Here is a 22,035-nt window from a genome sequence, read left to right on the forward strand (position 1 = left end):
GTTTTGCCCAGATGAGGGATAGTTCATAGGAGCAGAAGAGGAGGAAGGTTATGGCCCTTTGAGTCAGATTCCTACCTTGCGTTTAAGGCCAAAAGGAACCAGCTGATCACCTCAGAGGGACTCAGGGGCACCAATGCCCCAAATAGCGAGGAACTGCTTTGATGCAATTGACTGTATGTTTGAGATAGTTGCGTGGGAAGGAGCAGAAAAGAGCATTGGGGCTGCGGAATAGCACTTGCATAGGCTTTCTTTTCCCTGGTTTGCTGTAAAAGTTAACAGTGAGAGATTGGTAGTCACAGGTCAGTGGGTGGGTTTATGGAAATTAGGAGTCTAGAGGGGAAACCAGTGAGAGGAAGACATCTGCAAGACTTGCCTGTCTTTGAACAGAATTGTGTGTTAAGGGTTCTTGCTTTGAATTCTTCCACTGGAGTCATTTGGGGGACCGGATCAGTCTCCCGTAGAGTTCCCTAGTTATGGTGTTTGTTGTGTGTCGTGGAGCTCGTCCTGGTGCGGTAGAAATGGGTGGGCGCAGGGGGGTGTGTGCGTGGCAGACGGTCAGCATTGCTTTTTGGCTCCCTGGAGCTAAGATCAAAACATAGTGTCTGTTCTTCTCAGTACACTCTGTGATATGTCTTTGATGTGAGAGCTGTATATTAGCTTGATTTTTGAAAGGAGAGGATTAGTTAGAACAGGAGCTTGCTTTGTCTACCCCGTGCATGGATCTGGTATTGCAGAGTCTTCAGGAAGGATATATTTCCTTTAGGGGAGAACCTTCTGGTTAGAAAAACAGAAAAGAGTTAAACTGTGATGATCTTTTTTTCAAGCAGATTTTTTTGAAATAGCAGGAAAATCTGGTGTCTTTAGTGTTTTTGTTTCTTTATGATAAACACAATACACTTATGCTTTCTTGGAAGTGTTTTGTGAGTCTGCAGATGTGAGAGGTTCTTCTTTGTCTTGCTAGAGAATTATTTAAGAGGCTGGACTCCTTCTTTCTGCTGTGAGTCTTTTCAACAGTATGAGAGACAAATGCTTTCCAGACTCTGGGTCTGTTGAGGAGATGGTTTTTTTTTGTTTTTGTTTTTCTTGGGGTGGGGGCTTGGTAATATTTGAGATTACGTGTACATCAACAACTGCATGAGTTACACAGACTTCTCCCTACCCGACCGACGTTCTATGTATCTTGGTTCGTAAGACCAAGACAAGGCACTAGGTGTCGTGCTGCACCCGGCACACAGGGGCCCCAAGCCTGATTTTTCCCCCCAAACTGACTGTAATCTAAATGCTAAATAATAACGCTTAACTTCTCATTATTGCCACCCTCACTATTGGAAAATCCCCAAATTCACAACAGTGACTTACAAATGATGAGAATTCTTTGTTTAAAAAATGTAATGTGGGTTCTCTAGCTTTCCCTTCCGGTTTTCTGAACCAGGCAAGCTAGAAACTTACCTTTCTAGTGCAGCAAGAGCCCCAGAGAGCAGGATCCCCCGGCGCCTGGGGCTGGCAGGCAGTGGGGTTTCTCACGGTTGTGTATTCCACACTTTGATCTCACCCACCAAGCATCAAGTGTGATCTCCTCTGGCACTAGAACAGCCTTAACATGGAGTCACAGACAGCCCCCTTGGGCACCCTGACTCTAGCTTGCCACCCAGGTGTAGTAGAAGCTGCTGTAACACACAAACTCTGTATGTCCTTTAGGGCTAACCCTAGCCAAACATCCGGGATCCCTTGCCTATGCTTAGAAGGCGTGCCGTCTCCCTGAAGTCCAAGCAGCATCGGGGGTGGGGACAACAGTTTCTTCCTGACAGAGATTTTTATTTCATTCCCCCAGAGCTCAAGCTGATGGGGGCAAGTGTTTGTGCAGGTCTCTGCCTCCTCTTGGATGTGTGAGGGGGAGCAATCAACCAGGTCTTTTGTCCACGGATGATCCACAGTTGCCTGTCTGATGTCTCAGTCAGGGCCTTCTCTTGTTGGAAAGGAGATGACACGTTGTCTGGTAAACTAGTGTTTCACACTTGGTAATGCTTCTCTCCTGACTGGTGGCAGGGTGGCAGCAAGGTGGTTTACAGCTTTAGTGCCAATGCTTATATATCACCTTACAACATGGGCTACGGTTATTATAGATGAGAAGAATGCATGCAGCAACTCATGAGCTAGTCATAAACTCTAAACACATTTTTATGAATCTAATGCCTGTTTTAACAACAGTAACAAACAGGTGAGCAAGACTAGTTTCCAGCCATGCGTTTGTCACTTTTCAGTAAGGCCTAGGGGCCTTGGCGTGAGCTGGCACCTGGTCTGCCAGTGTCAGAAGAGGATCTTCCCTCTCTTATCCCCAGGTGTCTGTACTGGAAGCAGTACTGTTCAACTTATTCATAAATGATCTGGGGAAAGGGGTAAACAGTGAGGTGGGAAAATTTGCAGATGATACAAAATTGCTCAAGATAGTTAAATCCCAGGCAGACTGCGAAGAGCCACAAAGAGATCTGACAAACCTGGGTGACGGGACAACCAAATGGCAGATGAACATCGGTGCTGTTAAGTGCAAAGTAATGCACGTTGGAAAACATAATCTCAGCTATCCCTAGAAAACGATGGGGTCTAAATTAGCTGTTACCACTCGAGAAAGAGATCTGGAAGTCGTTGTGGATAGTTCTCTGAAAACATCCACTCAATGTGCAGTGGAGTGTTGGGAATCATTAAGAAAGGGATAGGTAAGAAGATAGAAACTATCATATCGCCTCAATATCAATCCATGGTACGATCACATCTTGAATACTATGTGCTGATGCAGTCGCCCCAATCTCAAAAAAGATCTATTGGAATGGGAAAGATTCCGAAAAGGACAACAAAGATGATGAGGGGATATGGACCAGCTTCCGTCTAAGAAGAGATTCATAAGATTGGGACTTTTCATCTTGGAAAAGAGACGACTAAAGGGGGATACGACGGAGGTCTATAAAACCATGACCGGTGTGGAGAAAGTAAATAAGGAAGAGTTATTTACTCCTTCTCATAACACATGAACTAGGGGGTCACCCAATGAAATTAATAGGCAGCAGGTTTAAAACAAACAAAAGGAAGTATTTCTTCACGCACCACACAGTCAATCTGTGGAACTCTTTGCCAGAGGATGTAGAGTAAGTAAATAAGAAAGAAAAAAAAGCTGTGGCTCTTCGGTGGCAGCTCAACCACACTGCTTCTCCTGCGGCAGTTCAGCGGTGAGTCCTCCCTCCCTTCCTCTTTGGTAGACATTTGGCAGCAGCTCAAGGAGTAAGACAGGGAATGGGGGACCTGCCGCTGAATTTCCGCTAAAGACCCAGACGTGCTGCCCCGATACCGGACAGGCCGTCCCTTTGAATTGGCTGCTCCAGGCACCTGCTTGCCACGCTGGTGCCTGGAGCCAGCCCTGCTCCCGTGACAAGCAGGGGCTGGTACAGAGTGTGGCAGGGCAGGGAGATGACATCTCCTCTAATAGCGGGGCCCTTTCACACCAAGGGCAGCACCTCCCCGCAGTAGCACAGAGCCACCTACTCCTCCTGCTTTCTCCTGACACCAGCACCACCCTTCCCAGCACCGCCTCATGGCAGCATCTGCTTCCAGACTCGCACCAGAAATGGGAAGTCTGGGCCGGGCCTGGCAGCAGCTGTCAGAAAATGGAAGCAGGAGACATGACCCCTCCCGTTGTGCTGTGGGGTCCGTCCTGGCTGGTGGGAGATGGAGGCAGTGGACACTACCACTGCCATGGTGCTGTAGGGTTTTCAGGTGGGGTGGCCCCCCCCGGGTTGGGCTCCAGGGGAGGTTTGGCATCTTAAGGGACTGTGGAGGGAGGCCTTGGAGGAGGTTTGAAGATCAACAGTGAAGGGGAAGTTGGACACTGGCCAGAATACCAGAGAGGCAGGTGAGGTGATACCTGTTACTGGACGAGCTTTGGAGTCACACAGGGTCTTCTTCATGCAGGGGAAAGGTGGTCAGAGCATCACAGTTCAATAGCAGGTGGAGCGCTCTGCCCCGAACACCAGACTTTCCTCTATTTCCTGGAACAGGGGGGCTGTCCCCACTGTCCTGTAAACAGCCCCACCATGTAACCCAGAGGTGGCTGCATCTCACTCTTGGCTGCATCAACTCCTAACCGTGTCTCTCTCCGCCTTCGGGTGACCCTGCAGCACTCAGCAAACATCCACAAGATCATAGGGCACTTTGAGCACTGGGCAGGCAGGGGCCAGGCGCCCAGCCCTCCCTCCAGAGAATGGGACCCAACACTCCCTACTTTTTACAGGGATTAAAAAGGGGCAAAGGAGGGCAAATCAGAGGAGTGGGTGGCCAGGGTCTGAGCAGGGGGTGGAAATTGACTGGTCGGGGGGTCAAGCAGCTGGAGGCAGAGTTAGGAGAGGGACTGAAGGCAAAGTCAGGGACGGGGGAAGGAACCGGAGTTAAGCCCGGAGGGAGGCGCTGCCAGAGGTTTAAACCCTGGCACAGGCAGGGGCAGAGGGGTAACAGTTATCCCAGTGGGCTGAGACTCCAGTGTTTGCAAACATGGGTGGGGGGAGCAGAGGGCTTTTCTATTTCCCCTCCCACAGGCAGCACCTCTCAGCATGGGCTTACCAGGGCTGGGCTCTTAAAGGCACAGGCATCCCATTGCCTAGACACTGTAGCTCCTCTCTGATGTAACCTACTCAGGTGTTGCAGTAGGAGACAATTCAGTGAAACTGGGCATTCCCTATACGCCCCACAGCCAGGGGGCTGTGCACCCCCTTCCCCGAATTTCCCCAACACCCCCTCCCTCAGTGGTCAGGTAGTTACATGCAGCGTTGCCAACATTGTCATTGGTTGCAAATCTGAATGGAAATTGAAACGTTAACAAACACTTTAAAAGCAGATACAACGTATGAAAACTACTTGTACCTGAGAAAGTAAAATAGGTTTGGAAAGTCTGGACAAAGCCGGGTTTCCTCACCCAGCTGTTGTGTTTGCTGACAATGTTGGTGCATTGGCTTCGGCAGTGTTGGCCAACCTTAGAATTTCAAATGATGATTTGTAAGCGAGGAGTGAATGAGCTCTCCCCTGACAGCTACTGATGACCAGGGTTGGGAGGAGGCTTTCGGACCAGACTGTATTTACATGAACTCACCTACTCTGCTGAGGTATCCAGCGGACAGAGCTGGGCTGCCTCTGCTCTAGGTGCATGGAGGAGGGAAGGTGTGTGGGGCTCCAGCCTGGGACTCTTCCTCCCTCCTGCCAAGCCCTGACGATTAATCCCAGCCCTGGCACTCCTTTCTTCAAGCGCCATGTGGGCCAGAGGAAAAGTGTGGTAGGAAGCACAAGGGCCAAGCTTGTGAACATCAGGTGCAGCAGCAAGAATCCCAGCTATCAGGGTAGCAAGTTCTAGAGCCCTAACCCATTGTGGCCATCCCAGCCAAAGATCTGGCTCTAGGAAGTGTGAGTCACCCAGCAGGAGGGGAAAGATTCACTCTTACACAGCTGGAGACAGGGAAGTTGAGCTCTGGGGCATTACCACAAGCATCGGTAGCAAGTTTGTAGACATTTTGGTTGTGCCCAGAACCCGCTCCCCAACTCCGCCCCCACCTGCCTAAGGCTCTGGGCTGGGATTTAGGGGGGAGGTCTGGGCTTCAGATCCTGGGCTGGGGATTAGGGTGCAGGAGGGGTGCAAGGTTCAGGCTTTAGGATGGAGTTTGGGTGCTGGGTGCAGGCTCAGGCAGGGTTGTAGGAAGGGGTGAGAGGTGCAGGCTCTGGGGGTGGGAAGGAGTGTGTGGGAAGGGGTGCACCCTCTGGGAGGGAGCATAGGGCTGAGGATGAGGGATTCATGATGCAGGAGGGGGCTCAGGACTGGGGCAGAGTATCAGGGTTCAGAGGGAGCTCAGGGTTGGGAGTGTTGGAGAGGCTCAGGGCAGCCTGCACTAGGACTCTGGGGCAGCAGTTCTGCCCAGAATCTCTCTACTCCAGCAGCAGGAGCAGGCAGGAGACAGGCCCGTGCTGCTTTTTGTCAGGCAGGGGGAGGGGTTCCAGGCAGGGGCCAGGGGAAGAGACCTAACTCCAAATATTGCTGGAGCAGGGCCCCCAGCCCTGAATATTCCTGGAGCCCGAGCACCACAAATGTATATAACCTGCCGCCTATGACCACAAGCCAACACAAGATCCCACTGAGATTTGAACTCAGATTACAGGATTCAGAGTCCTGAGTGCTGCCCATTACACCATGGGACCAGCTTGTGCTGCCTTTTCTGCACATCGGTGACCCTCATGGGGCTGCTTGTGTAAGGGGGCTCTTGGCCCTTTACTAAAACTTAGTGTGTGTGGGAGGGGGTTGGTTGGCTAGTTCCCAGCACCAATAGAAGGGGGAAGGATCAATGGGAAATCAGAACCATGAGACTGACAGTCCCCAGGGACAATGGGGAGAGGCCAAAGCTCCAAGTTAGCTGCACTGACAGGCCAGGCAGTGTAATGAGAGAGTGACCAGGCCAGGGGGTCCCATCCTCCATGTGAGCTGGAACTGCCTGGGCGAGAGTGGGGCAGAGCTAAGGAGAGAGCAGGAGCCCGAGAAGAGCCGGGGAGCAGAGCTGTGCAGGTGTAGTGCCAGAAACTGCTGCACGTAGGAATTTGCAACCTGTAGCAGTTACTGATACCTGAGATTGTTCTTATTTGCTGACTTGTCCTAATTGGCTAAAACTTGACAGTGGTTTCTCTAGCAAAGGAGAGTCCCTGGCCCCTTGGTACAGACATCCTCCTTCATATCAGGCTAGGGTGACCAGATGTCAAAATGAAATATTGGGATGTGGGGGGCGGAGCAAAAAAAAATAAGCCAGAGGGACCCCCTGCCGCCAAGCGGAAGTGGTACAACCCCATCTCCAACCAATTCTCGGCTCCAACCTCAGCTACACCCCCAGCTCCCCCATCCCCTCACTCCTGGGCCCAGCTTGGGCTCCGAGCTCTGCAGCCGAGCCATGATCCGGGCCGCTCCTGCAGCTCCCGGGCAAGGGGGAAATCAGGCAGCTCCTGGCAGGAGTGTGTCCACCCCACTTGTGTCTCCACCCCCTGCCCACCTGGGCCCCTCCTGCTCCGTGCTGCCCCCAGCCCCACTGCGCTGCCCCGCAGGCTGCAGGGCTGGAGCAGCTTCTGCGCTGCGCTCCTGGCCATGGCCATGGCCAGTGTGCAAACCTGCGGGGGAGGGGCGCTGCCTTCCCTCTCCAGGTCTGCAAGGGGAATGTGAAGCGGCCGTTCCTGCGGGGGTGGGGTGCTGGGTTCCCTCCCAGCTCTGCGAGAGGAATGGGGAGCAGCCGTTCCTGCGGGAGTAAGGTGCTGCCATCCCTCCCCAGCTCTGCCAGAGGACTGGGCAGCGGCAGTATTAGCAGGGGCAGGGCACTTGGTTGTCTCCCCGGCTCTGCGAGGGCACTGGAGAGCGGCCGTTCCTGGGCGCGTGGGGCTCTAGGTTCCTTCCTAGTTCTGCGAAGGGAGTGGGGAGCGGTCGTTACTGTGGGGTTGGGGCGCTGTGTTCCCTCCCCAGCTCTGCGAGGCGACAGGGGAGCGGCCGTTCCTGCGGGGCCAGGGTGCTACCTCCCCTCCCCAGCTCTGAGAGGGGTCTGGGACACAGTATTTCCTGCTGGGGCGGGGCGCTAGGTTCCCTCCCCAGCTCTGGGAGGGGAGCAGGGAGTGGCGGTTCGAGCGGGGGAGGGGCGTTGCCTTCCCTCCCCAGCTCTGGCAGGGGCCTGGGGAGTGGCGGTTCCAGCAAGGGCGGGGCGCTAGCTTCGCTCCCCAGCTTTGGATGGGGACTGGGGAGTGGCCATTAAAGTGAGGACGGGGCACTGGCCTCCCTCCCCAGCTCTGGGAGAGGCGTGGGGTGTGGCCACTCAAGTGGGGGCGGGGCGCTGGCTTCCCTCCCCAGGTGTGGGAGGGGTCTGGGGAGTGGCGGTTCGAGTGGGGGCAGGCAGCGAGCTCCTTGCTTTAGTCACAGCCTCAGAGCCAGCGTGAGCCCCCTCTCCGGTGTGCAGGGGGGGTGGGGAGCATCTCTCCCTCCCACTCAGCCCCAGGGGGCTGGTTACAGGTAGGCAGGTATCCTGAGCCCAGCAGCCCCTTCCCCCTGCCAGCCACGTCATTTGCATTTTCACAGATCATTTCCGTCTTACCCAATTGGTTCCCTGGATTTGAATTCAAATCCTCGGCCATTACAGGAGCAGGGCCTGGATCCTGTCCCAAAGAGACACAGTCACTTGCATGCAAATAAGAGCACATGCATTTTCAATGAGAGATGCTTTCAAATTTAGCTAGCGCATTTAGGTGCAGGCGACAGGGGACACAGCTGAAAAAGCTGCTCGGCAGGTTTATGAATCCTTTGGACACCAACAGGGCCTCCCAGCCAAAATCCTGGAGAACCCCAATGACCAGCCAGCCAGACCCTTCCTGGGTCTGCACACGGATCCAGGCTATATGCAGGACGAGGGGCTTCACCCTGGGGACCTTCACCCAGGCCCACAGCCCCTCAGCATCTGGCTCTCTCTCACGGTCCTCTCGCACTCTCAGGCTCTGCTCCCATCCCATATGTCTTCGATCCCCTGATGGGGAACCCGATCCTGAAAACTCTCATCTGGTTGGAGACCAGACTCTCGGGGATGTCTGGCTGCTGCTCCAGCTGCTCCCAGATCCTTTTGTAGCCCCATCTGGGTCAGGAATCTGCTCCTCAGACATGTCCTTCTCTTCCCACTCACGATTAACTGTGCCTTGGTGAACTTCCCCGTGCATAACCCTCTTTGTGTACAGGATCACAATGTCCTTCTCAAGAAGATGGTGATAGGCTATCACTTCACCGTTCCCAAGTGGCTCTGGACTCACAGGCCTGTGTGCTCTTGGCTCCCCCATGGTTTCCAGGAAGAACCCCTGGTGTGGCAGGCCCTTCTCGTGGTCACCACCTCTTTGCCAGGGTCGAGCTGCAGATTCCTCTGCCCCTGGGACTGCTCCTGCCATCCCCAGGGGAACCCTGCTACTGCAAAAATCCTCTCTCCCAGGGCAGAGCGGCAAGCTCCTCTGCCCCTGAGACTGCTGGCTGCAGTCCTCAGGGGGACCCTGTTACTCCAACAGTCCTTCTCGCCGGTCACACATTCCCAGAGGTTAACTGCTCCCTGAAACCGTCCCTCTCTGAGCCTTCAGCACACCTGGTTCTCATTATCCCTCCTTTGTTTTACTGCTCCTCAGTCACTTACTGCAAGCAGCGCCATTCACGGGGTGCAGTACATCTCACCTCTGCCACCAGCTGTCACGGAGACCCTGGGCAATGCTCTGGAACTGCTCCCCACAAAACCAGTCAGGACTTTGAGGAGCCTCCTCTCCCTTGGAGCAGAAGTTTTTAGGGCAAGAAGCTCACAAGTCTTTACCTCCTGGGTCTCTCCTTGGAGCATTCAGCATCCTCTGACCCTCTGTGCACTTCCCACAGTGAGTCCTCCCAGGCAGGGTCCATTCTGGGGGGGTATCAAGGTTTTTTCCCCACTTTGAACTTTAGAGTCCAAGAAGTGGGGACCTGAATGATCACTTTTAATCTTTATTACCAGCTTAAATTTGGTACACTGCCACCAGCCAAAAATATGGTGTTTGGCAGACTTCCTGTTCCCCCAAAACCTTCCCTGGGAAACCCAAGACCCAAACCCCTTGGATCTGAACACAAGGAGAAATTAGCCTTCCCTCCCCTCTTTTTCCCCCGAGACTTTCCTCTCCCTGGGTTACCCTGAGAGGCTATACTGATCCAAACTCCTTGGATCTTAAAACAAAGAGGAATTAACCTCCCCCCCGTCCTTTATCCCCCACCAATCTCTGGTGCATTCAGACCCAATCCCCTTGGGTCTTAAAACAAGGGAAAAAATCAATCAGGTTCTTAAAATAGAAAGCTTTTAATTAAAGAAAGAAAAGGTAAAAATTATCTCTGTAAAATCAGGATGGAAAATGTTTTACAGGGTATTCAGATTTATATAGCCTAGAGGGACCTCCCCGCCTCACTTAGCCTGAGATTCAAAGTTACAGCAAACAGAGGTAAAAGTCCTTCCAGCAAAAGATACATTTACAAGTAAAGAAAACAAACATAAGATTGATCCACGTTTCCTGGCTATACTTACTACTTTGAAACATGAAAGACTGATTCAGAAAGATTGGAGAAAACCTGGTTGCACGTCTGGTCCCTCTTAGCCCCAAGAGCGAACAAAGAACAAAACAAACAGCACAACAAAGACTTCCCTCCTCCAAAAATAGAAAGTATCTTCTCCCCAGATTGGTCCTCTGGTCAGGTGTCAGCCAGGTTCACTGAGCTTCTTAACCCTTTACAGGTAAAAGAGACATTAACCCTTAACCATCTGTTTATGACAGGAGGGAAGCCAACGCCCCCCCGCCCCCGCTGGAACCACCACTCTCCAGGACCTTCCGAGAGCTGGGAATGGAAGTCTGCGCCCTGCCCCCGCTGGAAGTGCCCCTTCCCTGTATCCTCCCAGAGTTGGGTCGGGAACCCAGCGCCCCTCCCCCTCTCGAACGGCCACTCCCCTGTCCCCTCCCAGAGCTAGCAAGGGAATACAGCACCCCACCCCCGCTGGAACGGCCACTCCTGAGTCCCCTGATACAGCTAAGGAGGGAAGGCAGCGCCCCACCCCCGCAGGAACGGCCACTACCTAGTACCCGTACAGAGCTGGGGAGGGAACCCAGAGCACAGACTCCGCAGGAATGGCCACTTCCTAGTCTCCTCGCAGAGCTGGGGAGAGAACACAGCACCACGCCCCCTTAGGAAAGGACACTCCCCAGTCCCCTGGCAGAGCTGGGGAGGGAAGAAAGCGCCCCACGCCCGCACGAACATCCGCTCCCCAGTGGCCTTGCAGATCTGCGGAGGGAAGGCAGCGTCCCTCCCCTGCTGGAACGGCCATGCCCCAGTCCCCTGGCAGAGCTGGGGAGGGAACACAGTGCCCCGTCCCTGCAGGAACGGATGCTCCCCAGTGGCCTCACAGAGCTGAGGAGAGAGGGCAGCGCCCGCTTCCGCTGGAACGGCCGCTCCCATGTACCCTCGCAGAGCTGGGGAGTTAACCCAGTGCCCTGCCCCCGCAGGAAAGGCTGCTCTTCAGTCCCCTGTCAGAGCTGGGGAGGGAAGGCAGCGCCCCACCCGCAGGAATGGTCGCTCCCCAGTCCACTCGCAGAGCTGGTGAAGGAAGGCAGCACCCCGCTGCCGCTGGAATGGCTGCTCTCTAGTCCCCTCGCAGAGCTGGGGAGGGAAAGCAGGGTCCCGCCCTTGCTGGAATGGCAGCCTCACAGGCCCCTCGCAGATGTGGAGAGGGAAGGCATCGCCCCACCCCCGCTGGAACGGCCGCTCCCCAGTCCTTTGTCAGAGCTGGGAAGTGAACGCAGTGCCCCACCCCTGCAGGAGCGGTCGCTCCCCAGTCCCATTGCAGAGCTGGGGAGGGAAGAAAGTGCCCCATTCTCACTGGAACGGCCGCTCCCCAGTCCCATCGCTGAGCTGGGAAGGGAACCCTGCACCCCGCAACCGCAGGAACGGTGGCACCAGAGTCCCCTCGCAGAGCTGGGAGAGTAACCCAGCGCACCACCCCCGCAGGAAAGGCTGCTTATCAGTCCCCTGGCAGAGCTGGGGAGGGAAGGCAACGCCCCACCCCTGGAAGGAACGGTCGCTCCCCATTCCTCTCCCAGAGCTGGGAAGGGAATCCAGCGCCCGCCCCTTCAGGAATGGCCACTCCCATTCCCCTCGCAGAGCTGGGGAGGATAGACAGCGTCATGCCCCCGTAGGAACGGACGCTTCCCAGACTCCTAGCAGAGCTGGAGAGAAAAGAATGCGCAGCACCCTCGCACGAACGTCCGACCCCAGTGGCCTTGTAGAGCTGCGGAGGGAAGGCAGCGCTCAGCCCCTGCTGGAACGGCCGCTCCCCAGCCCCCTTGCAGAGCTGAGGAGGGAAGGCAGCTCCCCGCCCTCGCAGGAACAGCCATTTCCCTTTCCCCTCGCATAGCTGGGGAGGGAATGTAGCTCCCCTCCGCCGCTGGAACAGCCACTCCCCCGTCCCCTCTCACAGCTGGGGAGGGAAGGCAGCGCCCCGCCCCCGCAGGAACGGCCTCTCCTCTTTTCCCTTGCGGAGCTGGGGAGGGAAAGCAGCGCCCCACCGCTGCTGGAACGGACTCTTCCCAGTCCCCTTGCAGAGCTGGGAAGGGAAGGCAGCTCCCTGCCCCCGCTTGGACAGCCACTCTCCAGTCCCCTGGCAGAGCTGGGGAAAGAACGCAGCGCCCCACCCCTGCAGGAAAAGCAACGTCCAAGTCCCCTTGAAGAGCTGGAAGGGGAACTCAGTGCCCTGCCTCCGCAGAAACAGCCGCTCCCCAGTCCCCTCACAGAGATAGGGAGGGAACCCAGAGCCTTGCCCCCGCAGGAACGGCCACTCCCCATTCCCCTCGCAGAGCTGGAGAGGGAAGGCAGCGCCCTACCCCCGCAGGAACGGCCGCTCCCCGGTGTTGGTATCACTAGGCATAAATCTAAGCCTTAGTGAACCAAAGCTCCTCCATGTTGAACTCTACTTGATCTAGAAAGCTAGCAGCTGTGAAATGAAATGTGTAACAGTAAGTTATCAGTTGCAGCACAGCTAAAACCGGTCTAAAGCAGTGGTGATAAGGCCTGTGCACCTTTAACAGAAGGACAAGGTAACTTGCAGAAGGAAAACTTACTAACGGGCTGCCGCGGCCAAGATTACTTAATGCACCTGCGCTTACCTAATTGCTACAGAGGAGGAAGGAGGAGGAGGAGGAGGAGGAGGAGGGTGGGGGAAGAAAGAAAAAGAGAAAAAAAACTTATAAAAAGGGAAAAGCTGCTTGTGTAGTGGTGCATGATTTGAGGCGTTCGTCTCCTCGCACCGCTTTAAGATCCCAATAAATGTTGCTTGCTTCTCCACCCTGGTGTGTGTTCATTGGCGCTTCACACTCTGGGCAACGAACCACTGTTGCTTGCCTCGGGCACCCTCTGTGTCGGCAACAGAAGGCATCGCCCCGACCCCCGCTGGAACAGTCGCTCCCCAGTCCCCCCACAGAGCTGGGGAGGGAACCCAGTGCCTGGCCCCGCAGGAACAGCTGCTCTCCAGTCCCCTAGCAGAGTCGGAGAGGGAAGGCAGCACCCCGCCCCCGCTGGAACGGCCTCTACCCAGTCACCTCACAGAGCTGGGGAGGGAAGGCAGCGCCCCACCCCCGCTTGAACAGCCGCTCCCCAGTCCCCTCGCAGAGCCGTAGTAGAAGGCGGCGCCCCGCCCCAGCTGGATCGGACCCTCCCCAAACCCCTCGGAGAGCCGGGGAGGGGAGGCAGCGCTCCTCCCCCACTACAACGGCCACTACCCAGTCCCCTCACAGAGCCGAGGAGGGAAGACAGCGACCTAGCACCACTCCTGTCTCGGAGTGTGGGGAAATCCGGTCCTGCACCCCTCTTCCTGGACTCCCAGTGACTCTCAGCCAGCCAGTAAAGCAGAACATTTATTCGACACAGGAATGGAGGTTACAGCATAGCTTGGAGGCACAACCAGGACCACTCAATCTAGTTCTTCTGGGTGTTCAGGGTACTTGGATCCCAGCTTGGGATACCCTGAACTCCAACCATCCAGCCTAAAACAGAAACTGAACTGCCCTTCCTCCAGCCAGCCAATTCCTTTGTCCAGCTTCCCGGGCAAAGGTGCTGACACCCTCTCCCCGTACCTGGCTCAAGTTACAGGCTTAAAAATCCTGTCCCTCACCTAACGTCCTCCCCAGCTCTCCCATCTCCCCACACAGACAGTCCCTACTTCATCAAATCTCTCCCCCCTTCGAGACTGAACTGAGCGGGGTAACTCTGACCAGTGACCTGGGGAAGTTCAGGGCCCCTCTTTCCGGGACATCACATCCGCTATCAGTTGGAACTTCCCTTCACATGGACCATGTCCATGTCATAGCCCTGCAGGAGCAGGCTCCACCTCAGGAGCTTGGTGTTGGCTCCTTTCATCTGGTGCAGCCAAGTCAGGGGAGAGTGGTCGGTGTACACAGTGAAGTGTTGCCTAAAGACATATGACTCCAGTTTCTTAAGGGCCCACACCATGGCCAGGCATTCCTTCTCGATGGCCACGTAGTTCTGCTCCCGTGGTAGCAACTTCTTGCTCAGGTACACGATGGAGTGTCTCTCCCCCTTTTCATCCTCCTGCATTAACACCGCCCCCAGTCCCATGTCTGAGGCGTCGGTGAACACCATAAAGGGCTTGTCGAAATCTGGGTTTGCCAGAAATTGGTCACTAACTAGAGTCTTCTTCAGCGCCCGGAGAGCCTGCTGGCACTGCTCAGTCCTGACCACCTTGTCTGGCTTCCCCTTCTTGCACAGCTCAGTGAGGGGGCAGCTATGGCTCAAAAGTGGGGCACGAACCTTCGATAGTACCCCGCCATCCCAATAAAGGCCTGGACCTGGTTTTTGGTTTGGGGAGCGGGCCAGTCTCTGATCACCTCCACCTTGGCTGGTTCCGGCTTTAGGCAGCCACTCCCCACCTGATGGCCCAGATAAGATACTTCAGACATCCCCATCTTGCACTTCTCAGCCTTTACGGTTAACCCAGCCTCCCGCAGTTGGTCCAGCACTTGCTTAACCTGGGACACGTGGTCCTCTCAGGTCAGGCTAAAGATGCAGATGTCATCAATATACGTCACGGCAAAAAGCTCTATCCCCCTCAGTAGTTGATCCACCAGGCGCTGGAAGGTGGCTGGAGCTCCCTTGAGGCTGAAGGACAGGGTCAGAAACTTGTAGAGCCCCAGAGGGGTGATAAAGGCCGATTTCACCCTGGCATCTGCGTCCAGTGGCACTTGCCAGTAGCCCTTTGTAAGATCCTCGGAGGTGAGGTACCAAGAACCTCCCAGCTTCTCTAGGAGCTCATCAGGCCTGGGCATGGGGTAGGCAACAGATACGATGATGGCATTGAGCTTTCGATAGTCCACACAGAACCGGATCGACCCATCCCTTTTGGGGACCAGCACCACTGCAGAGGCCCAAGGCCTGGAAGACGGCTGGATCACCCACAAAGCCAGCACGTCCCTGACCTCTCTTTCTAGGTCCTGAGCAGTTTTCCCGGTGACCCGAGAAGGGGATCATCGTATAGGAGGATGTGACCTGGTCTCCACCCAGTGGATAATCAAATTAGTGCGTCTAGGTTGGTTGGAAAACAGCTGTCAGTATAGATGCAGCACCCCTGTGATCTCAGCATGCTGGGCCGGGGTCAGCTGATCAGAGAGGGGAATTGCCTCCAGCGGGGAACCAGCTTTTGTCCCAGGAAATAGATCCATTAAAGCGTCATCTCCCTGCTCCTCCCAATGTCCACACACGGCCAACACCACATTCCCCCTGTCATAATATGGCTTCATCATATTCACATGGTACACCCGGTAGTGGTGCGTCCACTTTGACAGCTCCACCACATAGTTTATCTCATTTAGTTGCTTGACAACCTTGAAGGGCCCTTCCTACGGTCCTGAAGTTTGTACTTTCTCATGGGGATGAGAACCATCACCTGATCCCCGGTGGCGAAGGCGCGGGCCCGCACCGTGCGGTCATATCAGACCTTCTCCTTCCTCTGGGCTCAGGCCATATTCTCCCTGGCCAGGCCCATGAGCTCGGCAAGTCTTTCCCGGAAGGTCAGGCCATACTCCACCACTGACTCCCCATCGGGAGTGGCCTTTCCCTCCCATTCGTCTCTCATCAGGTCCAGGGGCCTCCTTATCTGCCTTCTATATAACAGTTCGAACGGCAAAAACCCAGTAGATTCCTGGGATACCTTCCTATACGAAAACAGCAGGTGAGGTAAGTACTTGTCCCAGTCCTGCGGATGCTGGTTCATAAATGTTTTTAGCATCATCTTTAGCGTCTCGTTGAACCTTTCCACCAGCCCATTGGACTGGGGGTGATACGCTGAGGCCCAGCTGTGCCGGATCCAACATTTCTCCCACAAGCACTGGAGCAGGGTCGACATGAAGTTGGACCCCTGGTCCGTTAAGACTTCCTTGGGGAACCCCATCCAGCTGAAAATGGTCAGCAGCGCATCTGCCACGGTGTCTGCTTCGATAGAGGACAAGGCCACCGCCTCGAGGTAGCGAGTGGCGAAATCTACCACCAGAATGAGGGATTTTTCTGCAACTCAGCCTGGAACTCAGCAGCTGAGACAGGGATGGAGACATGCTCTCTCTCTAGCTGGCTTGTTCTGAGGCCACAGCGTTTCTGAGCCGTGTCCCCGGATGTTCTCCTTGGGAGGGGATTCTCCCTATTACCTCTTTGGGAGGTCCCAGGATGAGACTCTCTCTGCATCGCGGTGGGCCTGTTCCTTTGGGACTCCTCCCTGCCACCTCCCGACCAGATCTTCACAAACTCATCGGCCAGCCGCCCTGTATGTCGCAGGTCCTCTGGTTTTTGGTCCCTCAACCACAGCCTCAGGTCGGATGGGTACTGCTCATACAGTTGCTCCAGTCCCAGCAGTTAACCAGGTCCCCCTTCATCTGGGCCCCACTGGCCCAAACTCACGCAGCAGGGCCTGTTTGAATAGTTCATAGTTCCCTTTCTCAGCATCTCCCAATTGGCGGTAAAATGCCATGGCCTTGGGGTCCTTTAAGGGAGTGAGAACCTGGAGCCTGTCCACAGGATCTACCTGGTGCAGCTCGCAGGCCATCTCAAAGGCAACTAGGAAGTCATCCATGTCCTCCCTCTCCTTACGCTGAGCCAGAATGCACCTAGCAAAGCTCCGCGCAGTCCTGGGCCCCCCTCACTCCTTGCAGTTGGGGGCCCCGCTGTTCCTCAGCCTAGCCAGTTCTGCTCATACTGACGCTGTTATTCTTCATATTCCCTTTTTCTCTCTTTTTCCTCCTGTTCTCGCTGTCTTTGTCTCTCTTCATGTTCTCTCTGTCACTCACGATCCGCCAGCTCTCTCAGTTTTAGCTCTCTCTCCCATTCCAGCCGCTTCTGCTCCATGGATGCCGAGCATCGCCGGGACGATCCCCTGCTGGCGGGTGAGCTTTGCCAGGAGGATCCTCTGCTGGCCAGGGGTGTCACGGTGTCCTTGGTATTTGCTGGGCTCCTCCTGACCCTTCCCCTAGGCATAGGAAGGGGAGGTCTCGGGAAGCCCTCAGCCACCAGCTGACCACTCCCAGTGGGGACAGACACTAGTGTCTGCGCTGCATCAGGCTGCTTCCCTCAGAGACAGTGATCAGTTCATTCAAGTGATCTCCCTCCTCCAGCCGGGCAATCAGCTGGTCTTCTGTGAGCCTCCCTCTGCACAGCCCCCTCTGCTTGCACAGCCCAACCAGGTCGCACTTAAGCCGCTTGGCATACATCTTCCTGCTGGCCACTCCCAGGCCGGGGTGCTCACTGCTCCCCACGGTTTCCAGGGAGACCCCTAGTGCACCAGCCCTTCTTGTGGTCACCACCCATTTGACAGGGTTGATCCACAGACTCCTCCACCCCTGGGACCGCTCACTGCAATCCCCCGGGGGACCCTGTTACTGCAAAAGTCCTTCTGTCTGGTCACACACTCCCAGGGCTTAATCACCCCTACAATCGTCCCTTAGTTTTACTGCTCCCCAGTCACTGCAGGAAGCATCGTCCATGGGGTGCAGTAGATCCCGCTGCTGCCACCAGTTGTCACAGAGTGTGGGGGAGTCCGGCCCTGCACCCCTCTTCCTGGGACTCACAGTGACTCTCAGCCAGCCAGTAAAACAGAAGGTTTATTGGACAACAGGAACGCAGGTGACAGCAGAGCTTGTAGGCACAACCAGGACCCCTCAAATCTGGTCGTTCTGGGGGTTCAGAGTGTTTTGTCCCCAGCTTGGGATTTACCCAGCCGTAAAACGGAAACTGCCCAAACCCTACCTAGTCAGCTCTCTGCCTTTGTCCACCTTCTCTGGCCAAAGTGTTGAACTCCCATCCCCCCCTGCATTGCTCAGGTTACAGGCTCAGGTCCTGTCCCACACCTAAACTCACCCCCCTGTTCTCCCATCCCCCACACAGACCGTTCATACTCCATCACAAGGGGCACCAGTAGAGCAGGGGGAATCGCAGGGGGCTGCGGGTTGGGAGTGATGGGCATCAGCAGACCTGTGAGTCTGGAGGTCAGGACTGGGATAGCAGCGGCTGCAGGTCAGAAGTGAGGGGTACCGGTAGCGCAGTGACTGGGGAGCCTAGCAGTGAGCCCAGGGGGCTGCAGGTCGGGAGTGAGGGGCACCAGCAGAGCTGGAGGGAGCCCAGGGGATTACGGGTCGGGAGTGAGGGGCACCAGCAGAGCTGAGAGTCTGGAGGTCAGGACTGGGATAGCAGGGGCTGTGGGTCGGGAGTGGAGGCACAGGCAGTGCAGTGACTGGGGAGCTCAGCAGAGAGCTCAGGGTGCTGTGGCTCGGGAGTGAGGGGCACTGGTAGAGCTGGAGGGAGCCCAGGGACGGCGGGTCAGGAGTGAGGGGCACCAGCAGAGCTGGGGGAAGCCCAGGGTGCTGCAGATTGTGAGTGATGGGCACCGGTAGAGCTTGGGAAAGCCCAAGGGGATGCGGGTCGGGAGTGAGGGGCACCAGCAGAGCTGTGAGTCTGGAGGTTAGGATTGGGATACCAGGGACTGCGGGTAGAGAGTGAGGGGCACCGGCAGCACAGAGACCGGAGAGCTCAGCGGGGAGCCCTGGGGGCTGCGAGTCGGGTGTAAGGGGCACCAGTAGAGCTGAAGGGAGTCCAGGGGGCTGCGGGTCGGAAGTGAGGGGCACCGGTAGAGATGGAGGAGGACCAGGAGGCTGCAGGTTGGAAGTGAGGGGCACCATTAGAATTGGGGCAAGCCCTGGGGGCTGTGGGTCGGGAGTGAGGGGCACAGGCAGTGCACTGACTGTGGAGCTCAGAGAGGAGAACAGGGGGCTGCAGATCGTGAGTGAGGGGCTCCGTTAGAGCTGGAGGGAGCCTAGGGGGCTGCGGGTCAGGAGTGAGGGGCAGCAGCAGAGCTGTGAGTCTGAAGGTTCGGGACAGGGATACCAGGCACTGTGGGTCTGCAGCTAGAGTCACTGTCAGAGCTGGAGAGAGCCCAGGGGGATGTGAGTCTGGAGTGACGGGCACCGGTAGAGCTGGGGGAAGCCCAGGGGGCTGTGGGTCAAGAGTGAGGGGCACCAGCAGAGGTGTGAGTCTGGAAGTCAGGAGTGTGACAGCAGGGCCTGCGGGTTGGTAGTGAGGGGCAACAACAGCGCAGTGACTTGGGAGATCAGCGGGGAGCCCAGGGGGCTGTGGGTGGGGAATGAGGGCTACCGGTAGAGGTGGAGGAAGCCCAGGGGGCTGCGCGTCAGGAGTGAGGGGCAGCGGTAGAGCTGTGAGTCTGGAGGTCAAGACTGGGCTAGCAGGGCCTGTGGGTTGGGAGTGAGAGGCACCAGCGGCGCTGTGACTGGTGAGCTTAGCTGGGAGCCCAGGAGTCTGCGGGTTGGGAGTGAGGGGCACCAGTAATGTAGTGGGAATCCCAGGGATATGTGGAACGGGAGTGAGGGACGCGAACAGAGCTGCAAGTCTGGACGTTGGGACTGGGATACCAGGGGCTGTGTGTCGGGAGTGAGGGGCACCAGCAGCACAGTGACTGGGGAGCTCAGCAGGGAGCCCAGGGGGCTGCGGGTTGGGAGTGAGGGGCACCGGTAGAACTGCAGGGACCCCAGGGGGCTGCAGGTCGGGAGTGAGGGGCATCAGTAGAGCTGTGGGACCCCCTGGGGTCTGCGGGTTGGGAGTGAGGGGCAACAACACAGCTATGAGTCTGGAGTTCAGGACGAGGATAGCAGGGCCTGAGGGTCGGAAGTGAGCGACACCAACAGAGCTGTGAGTCTCGAGCTCCGGATGGGGATAGCAGAGGCTGCGAGTCGGGAGTGAGGGGCACAGGCAGAGCTATGACTCTGGAGGTCAGTACTGGGATAACAGGGGCTGCGAGTCAGGAGTGAGGGGCACCAGCAGAGCTGGAAGGTGCCCAGGGGGCTGCGAGTCAGAAGTGAGGGGCACCGCTACAGCTGGGGTGAACCCAGGGGGCTGTGGGTCGGGAGTGAGGAGTACCAGCAGAGCTGTGAGTCTGGAGGTCATGATTGGTATACCAGGTGCTGCGGGTCGGGAGTGAGGGGCATGGGCAGTGCAGTGACTGGGGAGGTCAGCGGGGAACCCAGAGGGCTGCGGGTCGGGAGTGAGGGTCACCAGCAGAGCTGTGAGTCTGGGGGTCAGGACTGGGATATCATCCAAATTGATGATAAGTGATACCCAGGTGAGCCCATGGCCAGTACACCCTGCTCCACCCACAGCTCGACTGGGAGCCAGGACTCCTGGTTCTTATCCCCACTCTGGGAGGGCAGTGCAGTCTAGTGGTTAGAGCAGCGGAGGCTGGGAGCCAGGCATGGGCTGTGATTAGAAGGGGCCTGGGGAGGCACCTGGCCCATGCTCCACTCAGAGGCCCTGATCCCACTCGTCCTCTCCCCCTCAAGGCCCCATCCTAACTCTGCCCTGTTCCAAGTTCTCATCTGCCCACATGGAGCCACGGGGAGAGGGGCAGGGGTGCAAACGTCAGGCAGGCAGGTGGGGGCCTTGGGGTAGGGGGCAAAGGGGCACAAGTGGCAGGACCTTGGCAGAAGAGACGTGAGATGCGGGGGGGGGTCAGGGGAGTGGAACAAAGGGGGCTTGAGGGTGGAGTGTGGGCGGGGCTTCGGCAGGAGAAGGCTGAGTCGGAGCGGGCCTTGGGGCAGGACCGCAGTCCGGGACCGCCCAGCCCCCCCAAAGGGAGGAGTCCGAAGCTGCCCATGGAGCCAGGACTCCTGGGTTCTATTCCTGGCTCTCCCACAGACTCCCAGTCGGAGCTGGCGCAGGCCATATCGCCCTCCCTGGTGCCTCAGTTTCCCCATGTGTGAGACAGGTACCAGTATGAGTGGATGCAAAGCTGTGGAGAATCTACTCCCTTCTCCTGGTGGCTCCTTGTAGCCCTCAGTAAGCAGCCAACTGCTCCAGACCCTGGGACCCATATGGGCAGACCGGGGCTGAGGGCTAGATCTGGGCAATGGAAAGAATAAATCCACCCTTATCCGACCCCACCCCGGGATACATGGCAGGGAGGCTGGTGTTGGAGGGGTCAGGGAGTCCTGCAGCCCTCGCAGGGGAGAAGTGGGGGCAATTCCCCGGTTTGACTGCTGATGGCGGTGACAGGGCAGGGGGCACTGGGGGATTGTGGTCTCATCCCAGCAGGGCTGGAGATGGAAGGGTGACGCTGAGCTAAATTGTGGGACCCTCGCCCTCCCCAGGACAAAGGAGGGTCCTCAGCCTTGCCCGCTCTTCTCTCTTTCACCAGGATCTGTCCAAGCAGCTGGGCCAGCCCAGGCCCCACCTTCCTCAATGCCAGCAGCTTCCAATTCTGGGAAGTGGAGCGGTTGGGGAGTGGTGGCCTCTCAAGCCCACCACAGGGAGCAGGGGCCGGGACATTAGGGGGCCAAGGGCTGTGATGGGGGGAGGTGGGGTTGGAGAGATGTCAGGGGGTGAAGCTGGGACTCAGCAGGGAATGGGGCAAGCTGCAGGGAGAAAGTGTAGAGGGGGGGATGTGACAGGGATGGGAGCTGGGTGGGAGGAGACACAGCCAGGGGGAGGACTGGGCAGACCGTAGGGGATGCTGCTCAGAGGCAGTAGCATGGGGGGGAGGCAGGACGGGAGCTGGAGGGGAGGGGACACAGCCGGGGGGAGGGACTGGGCAGAGTGTTAGGGGGGGCTGCTCAAGGCAGTAGCATGGGGGGAGGCAGAGCAGTGCTGGGGGGAGGAGACACAGCCAGGGGGAGGACTGGGCAGACCGTAGGGGGGGCTGCTCAGAGGAAGAAGCATGGTGGGGACAGGGTGGGAGCTGGGGGGGGGACACAGCTGGGGGAGAGACTGGCCAGGCCATAGGAGGGGCTGCTCAGAGGCAGTAGAATGAGGGGGGCAGGGCAGGAGCTGGGGGGAGGGGACACAGCCGGGGGGAGGATTGGGCAGACAGTAGGGGGGGCTGCTCAGAGGCAGTAGCATGG

The 22,035-nt window shown here is 57.0% G+C and overlaps 2 non-coding genes across 2 annotated transcripts; one reads left to right on the forward strand and one right to left on the reverse strand.

Annotated features, from left to right (window-relative positions):
- Positions 1-560: 560 nt before the first annotated feature.
- Positions 561-759, forward strand: LOC127041800 (U2 spliceosomal RNA). The gene has a single exon (XR_007771720.1). It is a non-coding gene; the product is annotated as a U2 spliceosomal RNA (small nuclear RNA).
- A 5,394-nt stretch (positions 760-6,153) lies between these two features.
- Positions 6,154-6,225, reverse strand: TRNAQ-CUG (transfer RNA glutamine (anticodon CUG)). Its single transcript has one exon. It is a non-coding gene; the product is annotated as a tRNA-Gln (tRNA).
- Positions 6,226-22,035: the final 15,810 nt, after the last annotated feature.

The sequence above is a fragment of the Gopherus flavomarginatus genome (genome assembly GCF_025201925.1).
Source record: "Gopherus flavomarginatus isolate rGopFla2 chromosome 13 unlocalized genomic scaffold, rGopFla2.mat.asm SUPER_13_unloc_4, whole genome shotgun sequence".
Lineage (NCBI taxonomy): Eukaryota > Metazoa > Chordata > Testudines > Testudinidae > Gopherus > Gopherus flavomarginatus.